The sequence below is a fragment of the Grammomys surdaster genome, unplaced genomic scaffold (assembly GCF_004785775.1).
Source record: "Grammomys surdaster isolate TR1022 unplaced genomic scaffold, NIH_TR_1.0 126178, whole genome shotgun sequence".
Taxonomy (NCBI): domain Eukaryota; kingdom Metazoa; phylum Chordata; class Mammalia; order Rodentia; family Muridae; genus Grammomys; species Grammomys surdaster.
In genome coordinates, this window is record NW_021620984.1 from 4,282,902 (window position 1) to 4,307,945 (window position 25,044).

Genomic DNA, 25,044 nt, shown 5'->3' on the forward strand with positions numbered 1-25,044 from the left:
GGACAGTTAAGATTTTAAATGTGAAGAGGAGGAAGCTGAACATGTAGCACACCCTTAGTTGAATTAAGAAAGCATAACTTGTCACCAACTAACTGAACCCATAAGGACTTAATTCAGTTCAATATTTGATCATAATCCTGTTTAGATTTTGTACTGGAGCAGGTGAAGTCTTTATATATTACTCTTTCTTGTGAAACAACCTTATGCAAATTGATTTTTACTTTTTTGTGTGTGAATTGTACTGCCTTGAAGTACAGTTCCTTGAGACTGCATATTGGCTTCTAGTTTGTGCTTCTGAAGGAGATCTTGATTCAAAATGTAATGAAACATGGAGAAACGTTGTTGATGTGCTAGTGAGTTAAGGCATGTGCTCAAATGCCATGACGGGTTACATAACTCTATTCTAGCAACAGAGAATATTGTTTAGCCCTGAATGCCTCCTAGAAAACATAATTTGAAAATTAGAAACATATTTAGAAATTACAGAAAATACAAACATGATAAGTAGTACAGTCATGTTATCAGACTTCTTGACATGGAACAATATGATCTATGAGAAAGTTCTTGTATTTCAATGTGGATAACAACTGAAACTTAAACAGAAAGACACAGGGAATAAAACCTAGATGCAAGAATCTAAACAAAAATAGCTGGCATTATGGAAATACTGTGTTCATCTAAGATGACTTGAACTTGAGTCAGAGGACACAATCCATTTCTTTTAAATCCAGTTATATTCTTTGGGATAGTGGAATATTGAGAAAGAACATGGTATTAGATCTGTGCCTTGATGTAGAGGTGATGATTAAATTACTGGAAATCTCTGACTTTGTAATTATGCTGTAGATAACCAATATTATTAAGGGAGACCTACATCTGTATTTTTGTTAGAGTTCTCAGTACCCCTAGAAACCTTTGGGCTTCCCATGAGGTTTGAAGTCTTCAGTTGAGGGAACACTTCCAAGTTCCTGGACCTGTCACCATAGGCATCCCTTTCACCATCACTCCCCAGGGTATTTGCTCTCTTCCACATTAAGCTGGTAGCAGTTTGCTCCTTCATCCCTTGTTCTAGGCATTCATTTTAGTGTCTCATGATTTGGTAATGAAGAGGTCAGCTCAGGAACTTTAGAACACTTGTCCCTCCTGAAGAAAGAGGCTAATTAGCATTCCTCAGACCACAGGGGGAGGGAACCGACCTGCGGGTGGGGGAGGCCCAGAGTACATGGACACATCCCACAGAACGGACCGTTGGCCATCCAAAGACAAGGAAAGTCCCTGCTACCTCATTCCCTAAAGAGCAATCAGTTAAAAAGTCATTCTGTTCTGCTAATCATATTGTGCCTAGCTGCTGTTTCTCTATGCTACCCCTAGAATGCTACCCTAGAAACTGTATAAAAGTCCGCTGAACAAGCTATGAGGGGTCACCTCTCCTTTTGGATGCAGGATGACCCCAGCATGCTGGAACAATAAAATTCTTCTTGCTTTTTGCCATGATCCCCTGGCTCCATGTTGTTTACTCAGGGGTCTCCAGTAAACTAAGGTTCATCAAATTTTTATAGTAACAGAGAGAATATATTAACAGTCTCTTAGAGCATCAGCTAAAACTTTCATCAACTAAGTGTTTACCCATGTTTCTTTCTTATTCAGTTTTATAAGCAAAGGTCCCTTTCAAAATCCACAGTGTTAAAAGTTTTCACTTGCTATCTTTAAAATGTATGCTCATAGGAAATGGGCTTCAGGCAGGAATCTGACATTAGGCTAGAACAAAGAAGCAATTTCTGTCAGGAATCTACATCTTAGGCTAAAACAAAGAAATAATTTGAGATATGAATCTAAATCTTAGGCTAGAACAAAGAAGTAGGCTTCAGGCATAAAAATGACTCTGGGCTAGGACAGGGAAGTAGGCTCAGATATTTTGGTCATCCTGATAATCCCTTAGAAATAGTAATCACAGGACTTTGTTTATTTCCTTGTTTATATTTTGATTGTTTGTGTTCATTGTCTTGCTTGTTCATTGTAGACTATTTGCATCTATTTTATTGTTAGTCCTTAAACCTAAAACTGACCTTAATATTTGCATATAATTAAAATGGTATAAAAGCAAAAAGGAGGAGGAGCGATGGTATAAGGAGTTTATATGGGGGAATGGGGAAAATGGACAACATCTGAAATGTAAATAAACAAAATATCCAATTAAAAAAATAAAATGCATGCTCATAAAACATACAAGCAAACAAACAAAAAATAAAAACTCATAGTATTGTTCACAAGTTTTTTAAATATATCTCTCTCCTTGAATGAAGTTTATTCTTAACAAAAGAACAAACAAAAATAAATTAAACTTTATATCAGACCTTAAGTTTTGTCAGTTATAGAACTTTACTACTAGAATCAAATGAATTAATAGTAACCATCATCCCAAATATTAAACAAGTAACCTTAAGACATATAAATCACAGCACAGGGAAATGGCATGGAGGCAATACATACATGTTTTATAGTCTGTCAGTTAATGCCTTAAACACAGTATGCCCTCAATTAGGTTATTACTTTGCTGTAGTAAACACTAAAACAAAGGAGTATTTATTTGTTGCCAAATGCAATGATCCCATCCCGGTGATTTAAGGAGACATGACTACAGCCCATCATGAGGAACATTTATTTTTTACTGACTTGAAAAGTAGCTGGTATTCTTTCCGTGAGAGCCTCGTGGCATATGGCAAAGGAAGTGAGTAAAGAAAGGATTTGAGGAGGCAGTGACTACAATAGTCAGGCTCAGGAAAATAGTAAATTTTCCCTATGTGAAACAAGACGAATCTCTACCATTATAATGTGTAAATCAAGGAAATAAGTTTTCCCTGTAACTATTTTGTGCTAATTTATTCATTTTTCTTCAATGAAAGAATATCAATAACTATTGGCCTCCGTATTTAACCATTCTCACTAAGCCAGTTGAACTATCTTCCAAGCAATTTTCTATCCAGGTCTACAAGAAGCTATATGATTCTACAGTCTGAATAGAGTTCTGTGACAAGTGCATCAAAAGACAGTGACTGTCATTCTTTATTGAGGTCTATAAGAGCAATGCTCTGGTGACTCTACACTTACACTGGATGGGTTTATCTTTTCCTCTCCTAGGATACAATATACACACAGCGAACCTCCTGTATGTGCCAAATATATGATTAACAGTAAGCCATGCAAATGTTCTTGTTGCACCACTCTGGACCTTCTTCAGCCTATCTTTAGAATGTCTGATTTCTCTTCCTCAGTGCTACCTCCTGTGTCTGTTGTACAAAGTCATTATGGAGGCTGGAACTTTTATGTGCCTTGTGAAAATGTCTGCATCAGAAAGTCTTGAATTAATTTAGAGAACATTGATACGAGTTTTGGTTGAATTTGAGACATAGAAAACATTATCTGTCTTTTGGAATTTTCCTTTACTTACCGGAAAAAAAAAATGTCTGTCATAACAGACTGCTGTGAGATTTATCGGCCCGCCCTAAAAATTTACAAGATTAACTTTTCCCCTCAGGTACAAGAATGTCATATGTTATTTGGCCAACATAATTAATTTAATACTTTTCTAATAATATTGGTATGTCACTAAAGTAATCCACAGAGATTAAACTCACTTCTCTTCTTAAACCCCTGAAAGCATCTCTATGGTAACTGATCTATGCCAGCACCACCAGGACATAAAGCAAATTACAATAAATAATGAGATATCAGTGTGCATACATAACTGTGTTGCAGCACATCAATTAAATGCCTTCCTAAAAACTCAGACATTTGAAATGGTTTGAAACCCAAGTTTGTTTGTCCTATTTACAGCATCACAACTCTGCTGTGAAGAACATATTACTCAAACCTACAAAAAACTACTTTATTCTTTACAAGAAAATATTTCCCTTAAGGATACTTTTAAATGTTTTATAAAATGTCATAAAATCACTGACAAACATCGAAATTTGGTAGATTATAATAAATTATTTTTAAAATTGCTGCTATTATTGAAGAATTAATATATGTGTGTGTTTTATTAAGTATATAATGATAAACTGTTTTGTGCACAAAACCCCACTTTATTTTTTTTTATTAAACATCTAATTGTTTATGCTAAATTTTGAAGAGTTTTGTCATATAGATACTGTGTGAAGGATCCCCTAAATTTAAAGAATCAAATTATACAGTAATGTGTTTAAGTTTATAATAATTTATTATACATGTATATAATAGTTTTGTAATAATTTACACATACTCATTTATGCATACAATAACAATTTTGTTTTAGGGTTTAAGGCCAATAAAGAAAAAATATTTTGGTAAGAAGTTTTGCTTACCCTATTTCCATATACAATTCAACTGTCCATTTGTTAATTTGTTTGGCCTTTTTAAATGATTTATTGTACATTGTACATAGATTCTGGTTTCCATGGTAGCATGGCAGATGTTTAGTTAATGTTCCTTCATCTGTTTTTCTCCACACTGTCATATTCAGTCTCTACGTCTTGAGCCAAATACAGAACTGTGAAGGGAAACTTGTGGACTATGAACCTGTGACTTTATCCAGAAGGGGATATAGGAAATTACTCTGTGACTTGTTCTCAGATAGTGCAGATTAAGACATCAGGGTAGGTTGAATATGGTAAGGATTTAATTAATAGCAAAAATAACTAACATTAATTTGAGTTTCAATCTACTTTGATAAGATTGACAGGGGCTTTTATAGTGTTAGTTAAAGTATAACAATAATCATATATCTAAAGATTTCTTTAGAAGAACGTTTTTGAAGGTATACATATATCTTAAATGCCAAACTTTTCAATATCACTGAAATATGGTCATGTGATCATAGAAATAATCTCTAATGAACTATTATATAATTTCAATCAGGTAAGAGACCAAATACTAATCCTACCCCAAACTTTTGTTTTCTTATTGTGAAATCTTATTGAGAACTGGAACTCCACTGAACTCAGCCTGTTCTTTCATAACAATATACTCTCTAGATCAACACAACACTCATTGTATGCTTTCAAGAGTGAATACTGAAAGCTTCTGAGACATTGGCATTTATACCAAGATCAAAAGGACAAAGGTGGAATAAAGTTATATAATATGCTGTAAATTATGAATGCATTCCTGAGTGGGTGCTTTAACTGTGGCCAAACTGCAGTTCAAATATGAATACTTAAGCTCTATTGAAAACTGACTTCCTATATGCTGAAATACCTTTAACAACAGTATAGGAGAAATGCTGATGTCCAATGATGTATTTGTTCTTCTGTATCTTCCCAATTACATACCTGACTAATTCACACTCCCTCGGATCTACACACTACTCAGTAGTAAAAACGTTGTCTCTAATATAAGACCTTTAAACATGATAATAAATGTTAATACACTGTAGAAAGTCTGGACTAAGGTGGGCCTTGTTTCCTTTGAAAATTAAATTTAAAAAGTTTAACTTAGGTGTTATATTAATATTTGTCTGATTTTTAATGCCCAAGTTTCAATCATTTCAAAAATATACAAACATGAATAAACTGAGATGGATCAGTGAACAAAAGTTCTTTCTGTTGACATTGAATGACATTAATTCAGTCATTCAAGATCACCTGGTAGAAGGTGACAACTAACTCCCAGATGCTGTCCTCTGACTTGTACATGTGTGTTAGAGTATATCCCAACACACAAACACAAAATGAACACATTAAATACAATAACAATTTTAAAATACAAGGTTATAATAAATGCTAAAAATCTTCTAGGTACAATTGAATAAGTTAGAATGAATATATCATTGGAAAATTTAAGAATGTAAGCTTGATAAATAGTCTGGCCTGGAGATGGTTTGCATGCCCCCTCTGCTTCATCTTACACAAAGTGTGTGAAGTCATGTGATGCACACCTACGTATTCTTCCTCCTTTGCAAATCTCAAGCTGGGAAGTGAATTGAAAAGGCAGACACATCTGTTAAAAGAACATGTTCCTACCAGACTGTGAAAAGGCATTAAAAAATGCATAATTTTAGAAGTCAAAATACATTTCAAAAAGGTTATTTCTAACTAATAATGGTACTGAGAATCAGATGTCAACTACACAAAAGTGATCTATACCTGGCCCCATCTTTCAAGACTTCACAGATACTTGAAGAAAATGAAGGAAGGTAGAAGAATGAGAGATGGCAAGATGTTGAATTAAGTCCCTGTGATCAAGCAGAATTTCTAAACAGAGCACTGAAGTATAGATTTTGATATTTCCACAATACTAAAACAGTTGTTATAAAATTTTAATATGAATCAAAGTTCTGGAAGGCTTGATGAGAGACAGATCATTTCTCAAAGATCCAGGTTTTTTTTTTTCACAGTCTCACAGAAAAACTCAAAAGTGTACATTTCTAACAAGTTCCAAGTAATATGGTTGTTGCTCACATGGAGACCACTTTCTGAAATAAATACTCAAAATGATTTTGAACTGAGAAGCTGTAATTCTTGAGTTGCATTTAGAAACATAATCATTTCATTCAGTTAGTGAATTTACTTCTTAGATTGTAAAGTTTTAGGGATTCTTTTCTGTAGGTGCAATGTGCATGCAAATTCCTGTGTACGAATGAGGCTTAAGCATGTTATTACGAGCACATGGAGGTCAGAGGACAACCTTATATGTTATTCCTGGCCAAGGAGATTCTGTGGCTCACCTCTGCATGAGTCAGAAGATCTGTCCCACAGGCTTCTGGAGGTTCTCTGTGTCTTTGTTTTCCATCTCACTGGATGGACACTGGAAACACAGACTAGTCACTAGGCTTAACTGGATCCTGGAGATTTGAACTAAGGACCTCATGCTTGCACACAAGCTGTTTTCCGTATTAAACTATCTTCCTAGGTCTTAAAGAATTTGTCTTATTTGTTTTTATCTTGACTATTTAGTAGAATACACACATGTCTTAAACTGTTAAAATCTATTTTTCATTATCTTCAATATAGAATCTGACAGTATTCATTCTGATAGACATATTATATGTGATCAAAAAACCATAACTCACTCTTTTATGTTCCCTGTGTATTAGGTATAAGTTCCATATTGATACCATCATCCTTATGTATATTTGGATGTGAGGCATAAATGATATTATCCTACAGGAAGAATATAATACAATATTGTAGAGCAAAGGCAGGCAGACGAAAACTTTTATAACTCTGATTAGAGGATTTTAGAAACATGTAAAAAACTGCTTCTTTGGTATTGAGATGATGGAGCCTAGAGATGGCTCAAAGGTGAAAAGCACGTTGCTGGCTCAGAGTGCTTGAGTTTTGTTCACAGCACAGTTAGTAGTCCAAAACTGCCTGTTAATCCTGAATCTGGCATCTTCTTCTGAACTCGACAGGCACCAGGAATACATTTCTTGCACACATAAAAAAAAGTCAGGCAAAATACTCACACATAGAATAAAAAAAGATAAATCTACAAAGAGTATAGAGCTGGTTGTAAAAGCTTCAATTATGTTTTTTGAAACATGTTCCTCTGGCTCTTCCTTCTCCCTGTTTGAAAATCAATGTCCTATAAAATTGACAGGCTAGGATAATTGCCATTCTCATGAGAAAGGAACCAGAATTAATAATAATGATGGTTTGCTGTTGATTTTTAAAGGGGATAGTATATAGAAGAAGCAGTATTTAGGCATATTCCATATGATGTGCCTTATTCTAACAATGTTTCCAGCTGGTGGTCTGTCTTTCCTTAACTGTAAACACTCAGTGATTCACCGAGGCTGCAGAGAATAATCCATGATCTACAGGAGAGAACAACTGTAGCCAGAATTTACCATGACATTACTGAATGCAGGTATATCTTACAAATTTAAATGGGGATGGGAATAGTCCAAAGAGCATAGAGACAGTATTCATGTGAAAACCTCAGAACTTTCAAAAAGGACATAGTAGAGTGGTGTCCAAATGTAAATATGAATATTTGGGACCAAAAAGAAAAAAACAAAGCAAACCAAGAAAACTATGAGTAAAATTTTGAATTCAGATCTCTCAGTAGAGCCAGCAGAGTGAAATGGATGAGGTTAAAAACTATAAGAAATTAAAATAAGGGTTATGGGATTTTTCTGATCCTAAAATTCTTCAGTTTATCTCTATCAGTAAGTAATATCGCATAAAAAATCCTCATTCATATCTATGTATGCAATAACACTATTATAATATAGGCCATGAGTTTGACATTGAGCAAGGATGGATATATGCAAGGATTTGGGGGAGGAAAATAAAGAGGACAATGATGTAATTATATTAATATAAAAACGAAAAGATGTGCTTTTCAAAGATCCCATTTCAGATTGCTGTGTTGGAGATTTTGGTTTTTAAAGAGCAAACTTCACTGTAAATCTTTTGACATTTTGACGTGATACAACATTCATAATGTTGGCCGTGAACAATGGTTTCCACTCCAAATCTTGTTAGTAGTTTTTAATGCAAAAAGAAAATCTAAAGTCTAACAAGTTTCAGTGTCTCACAGAGAGAGATGATGAGTTTATTTTTAAAAGCTGTTGAGGAAAGAAACAAACAAGACAGATCATGAATAATGGTAAGAAATGATTTTTGAATGTACAAAAGAATGCTTTCAAATGTCTTCCATCCTGAGAATCCTGTAGCTGATTTATTTTCTTAATCACCAGGGCGAATCAGCTAGCCATAGAGACTAGGTGGATAGAAATTGGAACAGAGCTTCAGGGCAGACCAGCTTCTGCCTGCTTTGTGCCCAGAAGTAAAGTTGAATGTACTAACTTAAACATGGAAACAATGCTTTGCTGATCCTCTCAGTGTAATCCAAAGTCTATTGACTTTGTGTGATGCATAATTTGGTGATTATTGTGCTTGCTATTTGTTCTGCATCTCTTTAAAATGACTATTTTAAGTGAAAATAATTACTAAAATAGAATTTATATGTGACTGTTTTCTCACTTTGCTGTTCAAAGGAAATTTTACCATCTCCTAAACTACTTTAAAGATGCCAATAATGTAAGAAAGTAATATTCTATTTCTGAATAATTTCCTAATTAACTCTGTATTTAAAATTTTTTACCTGCTTTCTTTTCTCCTCTCAAACAGTTTAAACCTTATGTCTTCTTCTCACATTATAATCTGTATGAGTCAAGGAGCCACAGAGAGTGCCAGCCATGAAAAGAAACACTAATTAGAAAGAAGTGGAGGTGATATTTTGAAGAAAGAGACACATTAGGTGAGGGAGTTAGGACTTCACGGCTCAGCTCTTCTGCAAAAGAAAAGTCTGAAGTGAGTTTTCATATTTCAAAGTGTTCAATAGTCAGAATCAACTGCCAGAAATATTAACAAATTTGACTCATATCACTCACGAGGATAACAAGGTCGATTTAATCCTTATCTGTTGCTATGTTTAAGTAATAAGTGCACAACTGGTGGGAGCAAGAGGTTAACTGACTCACTAATGGAAAGAATATGAGACTTTAGAAAACAAAGTCAATTTCTAAACAATATTTATTAAACCTAGCCTTAAACTGTGAAACACTGCCGATTAAGATAGATAAACGGATGAATGGATGGATGGATGGATGGATGGATGGATGGATGGATGGATGGATGGGTGTGTGTGAGTATATTTGGATGGGTAGATGAATGGATGAGTAGATGGGTGGATAGATGGAAGGATAGACAGACAGAAAGGCAGGCAGACAGAGAGAGGTTGTTTTGCTCTCAAAATATCACAGATTGAAAAATCCATGGTATTTTGGAGTTGTCTCTGAAGATCCTGGTGACCTGTAAAAAATTTATCTCCATCTCTTCCAACTTTTTTGTGTTTTACAACCTAAAAAATACTCATTTATGACTAGTGTGCTGAGATTAATGCCATCCCATCCCTCTGATTGTTTCTTGGCAAACCCTAGTTCTCTGCTACAGTCCAGCTACTTTAACCTACTTGAAGAATCTTACTGGAAATTATGGTAAGTAAAATTTTCTTACTGAGTAGTATCAGCTATTCAGAAATTCCGTCAACAAGCAGTTGGTGTGCTTCTAGTTTGTACCAAGTGAATAGTTATTTATCAATTAAATTCACCTGACTCATGACCTAATGCTCCAGTTAGGAGCAAACAATGTTATCATTAATATATTCAAAATGCTACAGGAAAACAGTAAAGAAAACAGGTAACTCTCCCCCTGAGAGTTGAAGCTAACAAAGTGTAATTATTCTCACCTGCTCTAAGGGCACAGGATTTCACATATTTATAAATGATAAAAATTCTTCAATTGAAGAGGTTCACATTTTTTATGTCGTTGTCCAAAGAGAGTGATGTGTACAAGATTCTCTGTTTATTCCTGTATCTGATGCAGGGCTTAAATGAGACTAAACCCCAAATACTGATTGTGTTCTTATCTGGTAAATGGATGAGGTGATAACTGGCATTAGGACGAGTTTACAATAATACTGTACAGTACAAAGGCACCCTACCATAATTTGGTTGATTAGAAAACCCAAATTACTAAAATATTCCACTCCAAAATCAATCTGTTACTAATCTTGTTTTCCACAGTGCTGGGTGGTTTATAGCATTTATAGAAGGCCATAAACCATATCAGTGATTATGAACATTCATAATTTAATAAGTAGTCAGTTACATTTTAAAACACATTGTTTTAAATTGCAACACTAGTTAATAAATTTGGAACTCTTTTCTGCATAATTGATCCCTTATATTTTTTTTAAATTTTTTTATTGGATGTTTTCTTTACATTTCATGTTGCCCCCTTACCCCATCCCCCACCCACCTAGGAACCCCCTATCCCCTCACCCCTCCTCCTTCTTCTCTGTGGATGTAACCCCTACCTACCCGCCACTCCCACCTCCCCACCCTCAAAATTCCCACCCCCTGGGGCATCCAGCCTTCATGAGGTCAAGGATCTCTTCTTCCACCTATGCCCAGCAGGGCCCTCCACTCTTACTTATTCAGCTGAAGCCCTGGATCCCTCCCTAAGTGCTCCCATGTTGGTGGTTTAGACCCTGGGGGCTGTGGTTGGTTGGTATTGTTGCTCTCCTCATGGTGCTGCAAACCCTTTTAGCTCCTTCAGTCTTCACTCTAACTCCTCCATTGAGAACCCCGTTATCAGTTCAATGGCTAGTTTTGAGCATCTGCCTCTGAATATGTCAGACTCTTGAAGACCTCTGAGGAGACATCCATATCAGGCTCTTATCAGCATGCACTTCCTGACTTCCACATCAGCATCTACCTTTGGTGACTGCACATGGGATGGATACTCAGGTGGAGTGGTCTTCAGATGGCCCCTCCTTCAGTTTCTCTCCCTCACTTTGTCTCCATATTTGCTCCCTTGAGTATTTTGTTGCTCCTTCTAAGAAGGACCGAATCACCCCCATTTGGTCTTCCTTCTTCATGAGCTTCATGTGGCCTGTGAGTTGAATCTTGGGCATTTCAAGGTTCTGGGCTAATATCCAATAATCAGTGAGTGTATACCATGTGTGTTCTGAAACCCAGATGTCCTTCAACTGAGGAATGGATTCAAAAAATGTGGTACATTTACACAATGGAGTATTACTCAGCTATTAAAAACAATGAATTCGAGAGTTTCCTAGGTAAATAGATGGAACTAGAAATTATCATCCTGAGTGAAGTAAGCCAATCACAAAAGATCCCTTATATTTTAAACAAAAACTTTATTTGAACACCTTAAATGAATGCAGATGACAACTTGGTAAAATACCTTCATATATAACATTTACACACTCATGGAGTTATAAATATTTATGTCTAAGTATAGGATATATTTAAAAAAAACTCTCTCCCCTTGTACAACTTTAGAGATTGTAAAATGATAATCTTGTTTAATTAGAAAAGAAACAAAAAGTTTTTGTTGCTGTTGCTAATTTTTGTTATTATTTATGTATCCATTCATTTTACATCTCAACTGGAGTTCCCCCTTCCTCCTCTCTTCCCAATCCCTATCCACATCTCATATCTCTCCTCTTCTCTTCCTTCCCCCATGCACTCCTTCTCTGCTTCTCTTCAGAAAAGAGCAGGTCTCCCATGAATATCGATCAACCAAGGCATATCAATTTGGTGTAAAACTAGACACCTCCTCATCTATTAAAACAAGACAAGGCAACGCAGTAGGGAAAAAAAAGGGTCCTAAATGCAGGCAACAGAGTCACAGACAGCCCTGCTGTGATGGTTAGGAGAATTCAAATAAACTATATTTTAACCAACTAAATAATCCAGTTGAACAGAAGGTACAGAGAACTCTCAGCAGAGGGATCTCAAATGGCGAAGAAGCGCTTTAAAAAAATGTTCCATATCCTTAGCCATCAGGGAAATGCAAATCTAAATGACTTTGAGATTCTATTTTACACCTGTCAGAATTGCTTTGATCAAAAGCAGAAGTGACAGCTCATGCTGGTGAGGATGTGGAGTAGAGGGAACACTCCTCCATTGCTGGTGGGAGTGCAAACGAGTACAGCCACTTCAAAAATCAATATGGCAGTGTCTCTGAAGATTAGTAAACTTTTTTCATAAACAATAACTTACTATACTATTCTTGGGTGTCGTGGTTAGGGTAGTATTTTAGAGATATAAATATTTTTTGAGGCCATGGTTGGCTCAGTGATACATTGCTTATCTTACAAGTATCAGGACCAGAGTTCAGATTTCCAAAGACCATCTAAACCAAGCTGCTTAGTAATGATCTGTATTAACAACATCTTGGTACATAGACTACAAGCAAGATAGCTAACTAGACTGTGTAGAATGTGTCCGTTCTGGCTTCAGTGAGTGACTATGCCTTAATGAATAAGGTTAAGAGAGACTCCATAAAGGTCAACGTCAACTTTAGGTTTCCACAGGTATGTATATTTAAACAAATATACATACCACCACACACAGGTAGACAAAAAACCACCTACATTTGTACAGGCATGTACAACACATACACACACACACACACACCACATACACACCACACACACACACACACACACACCACTTTGCAAAGCCATAGAAGTATTTACTCACTGACTGAAAATCAGTTTTCTATTTAGTATAAAAAAGAGTATAAGTGAGACTTGAACCATTTTGAACACACTTCTATTTCTAAAGGAAGTACATAAACTAAGCATATGCAAATGACTTTAAATGAAAAAAGAAATGATACAGCTTTAAGTACTCAATTATTTGTGTAGCTGATTGGAGAATGGCAAAATTGGGACATATTAATCCCACAGAGATGACTCCACTTCAAAAAAATTCAGAGGGAGGGGTAAGTAAAAGCAATTATTTTAAATATCATTCATTCCTAATCCAGCTAAAAATGATTAAATTTAAAGGACCCTCCATCACTTCATGCAAGGGTCCTCTTTATTTATGCTGTAAATAGAAATATCAAAAATAAACATTAGATTCTTTGGATATATATTTAAGATAGACTCGCAATGATTTGTTTTGAGGATATAGAAGTAAATAGAGACTTCTTTTATTTTTTAAATAAAATTTAAAAACAAGCTTACTGCAATTTTTCTGAAAATGTTTGACCTAGTAGACATCAGAAGAATGGTCGAACATAGCATTTTCTTATAGAAAAACAACAACAACAAAAATCAAATTAGTACCTTCATGGGTGTGCCTGACAGCAGTAAAATTAAGATTTCCAAATATATAAACAGACTACTTAGCAATGTCAGAAAAAGTTTGAAATTTTCATTAGTAGAAATAAATGCTGATCTTCTCTCATGAGTTTATCTTATATTATATGAAACTTAATAAAACTAAATTTATGTTTAGAAATTGAATGAAAAAGTTAATGTACAGATTTATAGTGATGGTACAGGATATTGGGTTGTACCAGGTAGTTTTAGTATATTGATTGAGTGCAGTAGTTTACTCTTCCATGAACCTTGTGCGGGGATTCCTAGGCATATCTCTCAATTTCAATATGCTGGAGCAGGCCTTCATTGTCCATCCAAGATGAAGACAGGCTGAAATTCAAAGACTTCCTCAGTTTTCCACTGCTGATATAAGAATGTACTATATCATTTCTTTCAGCTTTTCTCCCTGTTGTTTTGTTGTTTTGTTTTTGTTTTTGTTTTTGACCACATATCACACCAAGTTCAACTTAAACTGTCCCCGGCTCATTGTAATCCTGGCTTCCCGAGTACCGTGACTACCTTAGTTTAACTATTTTATTTTTATTTGTACATTTGAGGGGGCGGGTATTGCTTGTCTGCTAAGCACAAGTGTGGAGATCATAGGACAACTTGAAGAAAGTGGTTGTCTCCCTCCACCATGGTGTTCCTGGAAATTGAACTGAGGTTGTCAAGCATGGTTTCTTGACAGCAGGGGCATTTCCTTTCAGAGACATCTCACAGGCCTTGTGAACTAAAGGCTTGACTTCATTCACTCCCACTGGTTATTTGGCCAGCCACACTGCCATGATGTCCTCAAAACCTTCCTCTTCTCTCCTCAGGATCTCCACAACAGCCTTGACTCCGCTCATGCCCTTGACTTGCATCCTATGCTGTTTCATTTCTCACAACCACCTGTTAAACAAGGGAGAGCTTTCAGCATCCGTTCCCATACCAAAACTTTACATTTTTCATTAGTTTATTGGATTCTAGTTTATTCACAGCAGTAGCTGTCATGTGAAATCAGGCTCTGTTTGTTGTTCTGTGGGGTCACTATCTGGCTTGTTCTAGAAGCAGGTAACTTTTGGAAGAAACCACATGATATGGACATAATCTGATCACTTCATACATAGTGTTTAGAACAGTGCTTGCCACCAATATGTGTGTGTGTGCTTCCCTGTGTGTGTAAGATCTGTGCATGTGTGTATGTGCACTTGTACGTGTGGAGTGTGTAAGTGCTTCTTATATGTGGTATATATGTGTGTTTGTGTGGTATGTGCGTGTGTGTGTGCTTGTAAGTGGTGTGTGTATGAGTCTTGTACGTGGTATGTGTATGTGTGTGTATGCATGTGTTTATGCACGTTTGTGTGTGTGTGTGTGTGTGTGTGTGTGTGTACATGCATGAGCATGCACATACACCAGTTTCACTGGTTAATCAATGCATTGGTTAAAGTCAGGAAGCTAAGGCAAGGTAAAAAGGGTAGCAGGCAGGAAGTCCTGTACTTTCTAGATTTTTTTTTTCAAGAGATAAGTCCAGAGAATGAAGCTGGTCTCTCTGGAGAAAGAGAGAGAGCTATCATGCCTTCCTAACAGACTTTACTCTAACAGCTGTGCATCTTGAAATGGGAATTGCGATAGTTAGGGTATGCTATTCTGGATGTGAAAGTACAGCCTGCGAAATGACTCAAATAGCGTGTGCATGAAACCATGGAGAGCTGATCCTAGTCACAGCCCCTCACTGTGGCCTCATTTCCATTTCCTTTGATGAGAATCTGTCTGAGAGGCACTAAAAGTGGGTGTGCTGTGGACAGCTATTTCCATGCCTCAAGCAGTAAAACAGTGGGGCTGGCAAATGTGGACAGAAGTAATGTAAAACACTTCAGCCTGAGCTGCCTCTTTGTGATTCTAATGACTGTTCATGTTACTTAGATGACTTCAGAGAGGATTGCATCCATCTCAAGTCAAAAACTACATTGGCAGAAATCAATCACGCATAATCATAATCGACACGAAGCTTGGCCCTGGGTGAATTGTCATCAGTTTACATCCAGGGCAATAAAAACAAAACAAAACACAAAGACACACAAAAAAGTCAAAACAAAACCTCACAACCCATTAAAAGTAACTGAAAGGCAGTATTGTCTGTATTACATTGAGTATGCTCAGATATGTATTATGGTCATGTAGATTTTGTACAAGTTTTAGAGGTTTCTGTAGTCTCACACATTTTAATGACTCAGTACTTTTAACAGATACAATTGAAAAATATATTTTATTACCTTGATTGTTTTTCTCAACCTATCACAAAGCGGTAAGCAACAGCCTTCCATGGGCCAGGTCATGATAATTCTGAATATATAAACAGAAGGAAATGCCTTTCCTGCTTTTGACCCCCCACAGCCTCCTCACCTCCCTTGAATCTGTGCCAATTCCTTTCCTTAGGTTTAGAGGGAGGTAGCTATCTTTTATTATAATACAATTGATGGAACGGCTACCAGGCAAGGAAAATGCTGTATTTTATACTTCAGCAACCTCAGAACAGTACACTCACAGGGGTGCCATTAGGCAGTTTTCTCTCCTGTAAGAGTATGTGGTTGGGCTCTGAGGTAGAGAACAGACAGTCCTCAGAAGGGTGATTTCCCTGTGTGCTCACCGAGGCTCAAATTCCCAGCTGTAACTGAACTAAGTCAGAGGTTCATAAAAGCTAGTACTCAGGCCTCTGTGAAGACTTGTCAAGAATAAGAATGAACAGAAATGGATGATAATAAGATCAAACGACTTCATGGATGCACCTTTATTTTAAGGTCTTATAATTCTTAGAATGTTCTCTTACAAAGATTGTCATTGTATAATCTGAGGACAATAGTAAGAGGTAGATATTCGTCTATGCTTAATTTTAACAAGTGTGCATATGTGTAGATGTGTGTGTATATGTGTGTTCATATGCATGTGTGTGCACAAGCTTTAATATATGGATTGTATAATAACCTTGGGTACCATTTTTCAGGAACCATTCATCTTTTCCTTGAGATGAGATGTCTTCTTTCTCTCTCTCTCTCTCTCTCTCTCTCTCTCTCTCTCTCTCTCTCTCTCTCTCTCCCCCCACCCCCAGAACTCAGCCAGTTAGCTCCAGGTTCCACCTGGTTCTGCACGCCAGCTCAGGGAATAGAATAACTCCCCATGATTCAAGGCTTTTTAAATGTGACTTCTGAGGATTAGATTCTGGTCCTCATGTATGTGTGTAAGCCAGGTTACCAAATAAATCATTCCTTACCCATAAATGTGGTTTTTTAAATGTCCTCAGTGTCTTTCTAACACATGAGTATTTTCTATTTTTAATCTTTATTTGTGTTGCAATTATACTAAGCATCACGATCCAAAGTGCATCTAGTTCCGTCTGTATGACAGGCATGGTTTACTTATAAAATACTTTTCTACCATCCTGTCTAAGACCTTCAGTTCACGTCACCCCACTCGTTTGTAATAAATGAGTTTAAATGGGAGATTTTAACCTTTCCAACAAAAACCTGACTTCTGCATAACTCCCACATTTCCTTGTCTCTCTATTAAAATAAGGAACATGCATTCTTTAATCTAGTTAGATCTTTATGAGATAGTTTGGTTTCAAATGCCAGAGAAAAGGTGGTTGTCTAAAATTCTGCTCTGACTCATCATAAGCACTGCAGAATGGAGAACCATGCCTGACTAGGATAGGGAATGTGTTGTTTTGTCCCCAGATTAATCTCTCTGACACCGAAAAGGAATGGGAAGCCTGTAAATTCAGGGTTTATCTCCATCCCCAAATCTAAAGTGGCGTGAAACCATGTCTACTTACAATCTGCGTCACTGTGTCCTGTGCAACTGTGTTATCAACACCCACCAGGGGTCTGGTATGGGATTCACCTTCTGAAGGAGGTAGAAAGAGTCATATGCTAAGTCCTCATGGCCACCAATTGTTGGCATGGTCTTTGCAGCATATGAAATGCAATACTTTTTCTTCATGATTTTGGTGTCAGAGCCTGTCCTGTGAATTTTGTGAGTGCCCAGAACACTCTTTTTTATTTGGATTGCCTCAGTACTTGGCATAGACCTTGGAGGGATATTTTATTAGGGTCATGTGTATGTAGAAATAACTTGAGTGCTTTAGGTTTTTCTAGCGCTTTCAACACTTGAGCTCCAAGGCATTCTCTGGCTCTAGGGAGCTAAAGTTCCTGGGTCTAATTCACATGCTTATGGAGTCAGTTTACTTACAATGATATTTTATAAAGAAGCTTGTGATGCCCTTTATCCCCTAAATACAGACTGCTTACACACACACATACACACACACACAGAGAGAGAGAGAGAGAGAGAGAGAGAGAGAGAGAGAGAGAGAGAGAGACTGAGATTTTATTAATGCAGATCATCTAAAGAAGTATATAGTCAAACATGTTGGACTTTGCTATTAGGGATATGTTGAAATGCTGTATCTAATTCCCATTGAGGAATTGTTAAAACTATTATTTGATAATTTGTTAGATTTGATTTGAAGAGAATTTTCAGATTGTAATACTCAAAATCAAAATAAAAGAAATTTTTGAGTTTGGTATTTTTTCAGTATTTCTTTAAACGTATTCTTTGAACCATACCTATTTATATGAATTCTATCTGAATACTATCATTCAGAAGTCAAGTTCTCCACAAGTGCTTTTTCCCAAACTGTAGTGTTTCATAAGATCTGAATGAAAAAGGTAATGCATTTATAAAAGCAATGTATAGTAGCTGGTAAAACATATAGTGAGTGACAGATATTTGTCATTAATAACAATACCTTATGGTTCAATGTGACATAAATATGTGTTGAAGAGCATCACTATAAAAGTAAAATGAAGAATAAGGCTTGATACAATCCTAGATGTTTTTCTGAGACATTAAAAAACTTAATTAGTATAGTCATTATAAAACATAAAAGGAAATTGAATATTTGTATTTTAATAACTATTGTATACTATTCCTGGTATTTACACATCATAGTCTTACCTTTTAAATTATAAGACACTTCCAAATAGATGATTCTCTTCAAAAGAAACTGAAGCTCAGAGACTTCATTTTCCTTGCCAAGAAAGTAGCAAACACAGGATGTATGTAGTGCCAGGCTTTGCAAAACCTCTACCACTTTGTTGGGTTCTGAGGAATAGATGGAATCTGAAAAAAAAAAAAGAGGCAAAGCTATGATTTAAGAGAAGCATTTTAAAATGATAAAGAAACAGAATGCCAGGAGTAGTAAAGCTTGAATTCAAATCCGCAATGCTGACAAATGTGAAAGAGAAAACACCTTTGTGTAAACCGTAGAGCTAAATACTGAGCCCTACAGACTGAAGGCCATATGGGCACTGTTCATGAACTTGACTAGTAGACATATCTGAATTCTTGCTGATTTTAAGAAGGCCTTGTTTATGTAGCAGTTTGTGTGTTTATCCCATGGCATGTAGTGTTAGGAGCTAAAAGCTCAGGGTATTCTGGTCACCGAGCTACGAAACATCGGTAGCATTTCTGAATGAGGAAATAAATTCAGCAGAAAATATACTCAAAATATCCAGGTAAGAGTTCAAAATCAACTTACCTGCAGTTGCCTTGATTCTGCCAAGAGATGCTTTGATTCCAAATGAAATGTTTTCAACAATTTCAACTTTGTCTCTTTATGTTATTGTTAGATATTAAGATAGGAAGAAATCAAGAGACAGGTAATCTCAGTGGTGGAAACAGTGTCTCTGTAAGAAATAAGAAGGTCATGCAAGACAGGAGAAAGGCAGCTTGGTTTTGTGATGGCTCCAGAATGGAGGGAAAAAAGAGGTTGAAAGGTTGATGTCTAGAGGCTAAAAGTTGTCCTCGGAGACAGGAAGGAAGGACCTTACTCACCTTCATGTCCTTACCCGTCTCTCCTTACTGCCAGGGACAGAGCCTTTAAGGCAGCCATGCATGGCTTGGCTGACCCTGTCACTGCTACTATGCCAGCCAGAAATAGTCATCAACTCTAACCCATTAACATCAGTTTTAGTTACTTGATGCCCCCCATACCCTCTGCAGCAGATTGTGGAGAAATTGTGGCTGCTTAACAGAATGTGAACAGAGAGCACAGAGAGGAAAATCATTAAATTAGAACTCTCTCTCTTCCCACTAGGTCATAAATAAAGGGAATTTTTCTCACCTCATAGATTTGAGTCTTAATCTTGTGATTGTTCAGTGAGTCTACTCACTGAACCAGAGCTGTGCCATGTACACTTTGACCTAAGAGAAGGTGTTTAAAAGTTCATTTCTTTTTGCCACATGGATTCTGTACTGCATGTCCAAAAAAAATTGGTGGGCCAGAGCACCAACGATTTGATGAGATCAAACAGATCAAATTTCTACAGATTCTTTTGCAGAATGCAGTGACTACCTAACTCAGTGCCTCTCAAAATTTACCGTGTCTATGACGCCTGCAGACACCTTATAGAGTTGACAGGATGTTGGAGACGCATCTAGTATTTGCATTTATAACAAGCTTGTAAATGATAGCCAATGTGCTTCTTTTTAGAGAAGAGTTTTATTTGCAATGTGTGAGAGATTGGCTCTACTTAATTAACTAGTTTTCTATTAATGTGCTTGTCTGTTCTAAGAATTGGATTAACACACAGGAAGTCTTGTGTTGGTAGTCCATGCCCTCTAAAGTTGCATCACAGAACAGCCTACCATAGTTCTTTTTGGACTTTCTTTACAGTTCAACATCTTGAGTGCACACTACCTAACTAGAGCTGATTTTCACATCTAATCCCAGCCTGCTCTGTTCAGTAGTATAACGTTGCATCTTTCATATGGTTGGAGATGGAATATTTACTGCATGGAAATCACCAAATGCTACCATTTAACATGGTGGGGAGACAGCCTCCCTACTTATCCTGTAGTACATATTTCTTCTAATTGTTTAGGAATTCAAGAAAGTTTCCCAGTACATTTAATTTCTCCACCATGGTGTTAACTTTCATTTGAAAGACAAAAATCTCCAAGTTTTCCAGCAGAATATATATTCTAAAGCACTTCACCTGAATTCTATCCTAAGGGATGTGCTTTCTCTCTGGAATAAAATCTGGGTTATTCACATTCAAAAAAGTGTCTAAGCAATATAGTGAAGTATTAGGAATGAAGCAGAATTTTGAACCTCAACTAGAGTAGGACCCAATGTACTCATGGATCAGTTATTTTTACTGTATGCAGTGAGGGCATTTGCAATGTTCAACTTATTATCTCAAAGATAGATACAGTGGTCATATTGGCAGAACATAGAATTTCAACGTGGAAAGATGTATTGAGCTAAACAGGCAATTTAAAAAGGTGTATAGGATTTCGACTCATTTAGCATGTTGAGATGTATTATGTGACCTGGCTCGAGCTTTCATGTTGATTTGTGGTTTAGCATTCTGCCAAGTTGCACAGAGTTTGTAATACAGTGAATACATGGTACTTAGCTATGCGGAGAAAAGAAAATAACACGAAAGAAAAGGGAGATGATCGCTAGGCTAAGAAGCTGGGATGACAACTTGCTGAAACTAACTGAAAACTAAATGTCATCATAGCTGACACCAAGGAATTAGAGAGACACTGCATCCACGGATCTGGGGGACACTGCAGTGATCTGGAGGACACTCTAGTCAAAGAACTGGGGAACACTGCAGCCAAAATACTGAGAAACACTGCACTCCCAGATAGAGAGCGAAACTACAAAAGTCCCTTGAATACTGTAGAAATGGGTTTGGAGTGGAGTAATGAACTTTAATGAATATTTCTTAACCCTTTATCCTCTAACTGCCTGAATAGATGTTCTTAGTGCAGTTACTCCAAGAAAAACAACAGGGGCCATGGAGATGAAAATGAAGACCATCATTAATTAGTAATTAAATACTGTACTCTTAAATTTGGCTGTGAATTTGAGATATGTGTGAGTACAAAAAAATAGCAAGACAATAATAAATTTACAGAGTGTTACAGTCTCCTCTGAAAAAAAAGACATAATTTTATTATCATGATTAGTTCCTTATCATGATTAGTCACTTTATCCAAAAGGCTAAAAAAAAAATTAGTTTGAGTACTACTAATAGAAGATTAAATAGAATTTTGAAATCCAGTTTTAGGCTAGCTAAGCCATCTCAGTGTATGCTAGGCACTCTATCCGAAAATAATAATTCATAAGCTCTTTGCAAGTTTCAATGGAGAAAAAACATAAACATCATGCAAAAGCCCCTTAGCACACACATACGCAATGAATATTATAGTGCTGTGATTGGCCGTCCATTGTTTTTTCTTTCACATGCATCTAGCAGCATATACAGTTTTCAGACTGTTAGAAAAGACATCAAACCACAACAGAATAAACTGTTGAGAGAGGGGGAAGGTTGCCATGTTTAGTGTGGGCTCTGACACTCATTAGCCATGGAGAGACTTTTATAAATTATTTAAATCACCTGAGTTTCTGTCTCTTAATATGTAAAATAGAGGCATTTCTATTAAAACATCATTATGGTTCTGAAAAATTCCATTATGGTTTTTATTAACTAACTTAAAAATTATATATGTGTGTGTGTGTGTGTGTGTGTGTGTGTATACTTCTATAGCCAATGTAACACTACCCTGAGGTTGTCTACAAAGCTGATACTGTAGCCTCTATTTCCAGTTTCCACCATCTTTGGGTCATATAGAATGTCAACCCTTGTAGAATAGTAATGACACGAACGACAATCATGACAGGATAGGAGCTGCATCAAATATCTCACTGCAAATAAAGGGACAGGAGATATAATGGTTAGTTATCTATTCATAGACTTTTTAAAAAAGAAGTTCACTCTATGCTGAGAAAAACAGACATGTCAAACTGAAACTCACATCCTCAGTTCTCATTGTCTGAAACAGGAATTTACTTTGACAATGAAGGTAAAATCCTATATTTCCATTGCTATTATAAATTAATGAAAGATGCCAATAAAACACTTCTATATGAATTGGATCATTCATTTTCAATGAGGGAAGGGAACATTTTGTCTCATTAGGGGTATTTTAAAATAGTGGTGACATTTTTGGGTTTCACCTATGGGTGGGAAGGTGGTACTGGTAGCTGTTTCTCTTAGTGTAGTTAAAGTCCTACAGGGCATAGGATATACCCCTGCTATGAAATGATAATGAAGAATTATTATTTCAAATATGTCAATAATGCCAATATTGAGAGACCCTGAATTACAAACCTTCTCCAAAAGTCACCTTTCCCTAAGTGATACTTCAAAGGACTGAACTCTTTTTGACTCTGCATCCCAGGAAAGGCACAGATATAAGATGGAGTGATAAAGAGAGAAGGAGATGTATGAAGTGACATCTTAAAACCAATTTCTGTGTCTCCAATCATGTTTTTCCCCAAGGTTCACAATAATGTGGCAGGAAAGGGAAGAGACTAGAATCAAATGTGATGTTTTAGAGAAACAAAAACAGAAAGCAGTGCTCTACCCAACTCTTAATCATTGAATCGGGGAATTAGGATGAGGAGTCAAGTTTCAGCATTTAAAAAAAAATCCATAGAAGTATAATTCACAAAAAGGTGTTCAAAAATAATTGAAGTCAAAACACATTGGCCCTGGTTTTTTAAGGCTCTGTACAGAAGGACCATTACATATCCAGAGGATGACAGGTACCAACATCTTCTCTAAGTATGGTCCTTACAGAACTACTGAGAATAAGAATTAAAGAATAAAGATCCTGTGACCTAGTTATTAAGTAAACTAAAACCATTTGTACTTGCAAGATGAATATTAACTCAGCATCTCTCAGGTCTGTGTTTTAAGTATACCAAGAACTGAAGGGCAAAACAATCAAACAAACAAAACCAAAACTGGAAAAAAAAATAAATAAACAGACTTTGAGAATATTCACGGAATTAAGGACTTTAAATCTCTATATCAATCTGTAATATTACAAAAGTCTGATGAGATAACTGATTTTGAAAAAGAAAAAGAAAACCTTTGGGAGCTATTTGTTTTAAGTCGGCAACTGTAATAATTTCCAACTTTATCCCTTGGTCCTTGTGATGGTTTTCATATGCTCAGCCCAGGGATTGGCTCCATTAGAAGGTGTGGACTTGTTGGAGTAGGTGTGGCCTTTGATGGATTAAACGTGTCACTATGGAGATGGGCTCAAATATCCTCAACCTAGCTGCCTAGAAGCCAGTATTCTTCTTGCAGCCTTTAGACAAATATGTAGAACTCTCAGCTCCTCCTGCAACATGGATGCTGCCATGTCCCCACCTTGATGATAATGGACAAAACTTCTGAACCTGTAAGCCAGTCCCAATATAATGTTGTCCTTGTAAGAGTTGCCTTCATCATGGTGTTTGTTACAGCGACAATACGCTAACTAAGACAGCCCTATAAATAAAATAGTAAATCCATCAGTATAATGCTTGCAAATTTAAAAGGAAGTCAAATGTTGGGATTAAATAAAGGACCAAAGCATTGGTTTGTGTCCGTGTTGCCACTTATGCCACTTAACCACGAGGGACATTGGAGAATGGCCCAAGTTCACATCTACATCTTGAGGGCATGGAGGGATAAATATCTTCCACACCACCCAGAATGCAGTGTAGCTGGCAGCTTATATATTATTCTCATGACATCTTTACGTTTGCTGATTATCCCTGATATATGGAAAATGTGGCAAAAGAAACTGTGCTGTACCACTTGCTGAGGGCATGGACCCTTCAACACATGAACACATTTTCTCTACCCTGAAAGTCTTATTGTTCAGTGTTTGTAGACTCCAGCTTACTCATATTTTCCAAGAACATTAATAACCAACAAGAATGTATTATAAAATCAACATAAAATGAGTGGGAGAGAAACTCAGATGGTCCAATCACCTAATAATTACCCTAAGTTTGTAACCAAGGCAACAGTAGCATTTTTTTTTTTTTACATTTAATCTTACAACACAGAAGAGAAAAAGAATCCTTTCATCCTTAGGCAGATACTAAAATGCATACATTTTAGTTATACAAATACTTAATCACTTGTATTATTTGAATTCCCCCAAAAAATAGCACTGAAAACCTTATAAGGATGCAAGTGCTAGTGTTAAACTATAGACATATTAAATAAAATTTAAGGCAAGAGAAAATTGTATTCATGATATATTTACTTTCAGAAGAGCCATTTGAGGATTACTTAAAACAGAGGACAGATTAAAGAACCAAAGAAAGCCTTGTGCCGCCACAGTGGCTGTGATGTGTATTCTTGTGTATAAGATAAAAGCTCAGGGAACAGGGGTTCTCCTGAATCTGTGTGCAGCACTCTCATCTGTGGAGCTTTCACCAAATATTCCTATCTC

At 36.4% G+C, this 25,044-nt stretch overlaps 1 long non-coding RNA gene across 1 annotated transcript in view; it reads right to left on the bottom strand.

Moving 5' to 3' along the window:
• Nucleotides 1-25,044, bottom strand: part of LOC114612655 — a 44,605-nt gene that overhangs the window by 11,980 nt on the left and 7,581 nt on the right. Inside the window, exons 2-5 of the long non-coding RNA XR_003710066.1 lie at nt 18,685-18,831; nt 16,075-16,243; nt 9,091-9,279; nt 4,344-4,541 (exon numbers count right to left, since the gene is read on the bottom strand). This is a non-coding gene — a long non-coding RNA (uncharacterized LOC114612655). The remainder of the gene's footprint in view (nt 1-4,343; nt 4,542-9,090; nt 9,280-16,074; nt 16,244-18,684; nt 18,832-25,044) is intronic.